General features: G+C 35.0%; 1 pseudogene across 1 annotated transcript in view; it reads left to right on the top strand.

The window, feature by feature from the left end:
* LOC101291756 overlaps positions 1-992 on the top strand; it is a 65,192-nt pseudogene extending 64,200 nt beyond the window's left edge. The window contains exons 9-11 of the transcript XR_183728.1: positions 350-541; positions 769-818; positions 940-992. The product of XR_183728.1 is annotated as a developmentally-regulated GTP-binding protein 1 homolog (transcript). The remainder of the gene's footprint in view (positions 1-349; positions 542-768; positions 819-939) is intronic.
* The last annotated feature ends 385 nt before the right edge of the window (positions 993-1,377 follow it).

Below are 1,377 nucleotides of genomic sequence, written 5' to 3'. Positions count from 1 at the left end.
AGTTTCTGAAAGAGAAATTTGCAAAGTTTGACAACTCTACTATGTGTCAAATATTAGAAATTTTCTATAGCATTGTAATTTAGTAGTAATTAAGAGACCTTGTTATATTTGGTGTTCATAACTTATATTAAGCATTGTACTTAATATTAAGCACCAGGTTTGGTGTTCATCGATACTGTCAGAATACAAATTATAAAATTAAGGAATAATTTATCTTTAATGAGTTAAGTCGATAGTTATAGATTGTAATCATCTGTTAATTGGACTTGAATTGTGCAGCTTCATAAAAATCTGGCATTACTATTTATTAGTTTTACTTATAATTGCATTTGCCATGACTCACCTGCAGTGCTCACCTAGAGTGGAACCTTGATGGTTTGCTGGAGAAGATATGGGAGTATCTCAATTTAACTCGCATATACACGAAACCCAACGGGATGAATCCAGATTATGAAGATCCTGTGATCCTATCATCTAAGACGAGGACGGTTGAGGATTTCTGTGAGCAAATTCATAAAGATTTCATCAAACAATTCAAGTAGTAAGTACCCTCTCCTAAAATTTCCTAGTTGCATTATTTTTCTTGCTGATAATACTCGAGAAATAGGAAAAGATATTTTCTGAAGTTGTCTCATTATCTTCTATGGAAACTACAGTTTCATGTTGATATATGCTTCTGCGTTCATAACAAATTTCAAACTTGATGCCGTTTTACATTTGGCCAAGGGTTTCAGTCATGAAAAATAACACTGCACTTTCTTGTTGCAGTGCTCTGGTTTGGGGGTCTAGCGCGAAACACAAGCCCCAAAGAGTTGGAAAAAGGTTGTTTTTATCTTGATTCAGCATGTTATTTCTTCCATTTGCTTGTAATCAATTTATTACTGTTAATAAATATTCCTTGTGTTAATGAAGATGCATGTGTTGTATTGGTTTGGCCACAGGAGCATCTGCTTGAAGATGAGGATGTTGTTCAGATCATCAAAAAGGTGTGATGCGGCAGGAACTCAGAACTTGTGCAACCTTTGCATCATGATCTCGATTATGGGACTACAGCTTTGAGACTCATCGCTTGTACTTTGCAGAGTATACAGCACTCTTTTTGTAAGTTCTATTAGTCATAAGGGTAGGCAAAGTTTAAGGCGGCTTGTTAAGTATAATCAGGGTATCTTACTGCACCTTTTTTGTGATCAAGCTATTCTGGGTGGTATGTTCTTTGTGGATACTAATGAATATCGTCTACTATGAGATTGGAATACTTGCGCATATATGAAATGAACCATCCAACTTTTCTTATTATAATCTGTAGTTCGTTGATACGAGTTAGCAACAACTTGGGGTTTTTATTTTCTTGACAGAAAAAACTTGGGGTATTTGTCT

Source organism: Fragaria vesca, linkage group LG1 (assembly GCF_000184155.1).
Source record: "Fragaria vesca subsp. vesca linkage group LG1, FraVesHawaii_1.0, whole genome shotgun sequence".
In the NCBI taxonomy this organism is placed as follows: domain Eukaryota; kingdom Viridiplantae; phylum Streptophyta; class Magnoliopsida; order Rosales; family Rosaceae; genus Fragaria; species Fragaria vesca.
This window is presented reverse-complemented; position numbering and strand designations above follow the sequence as displayed.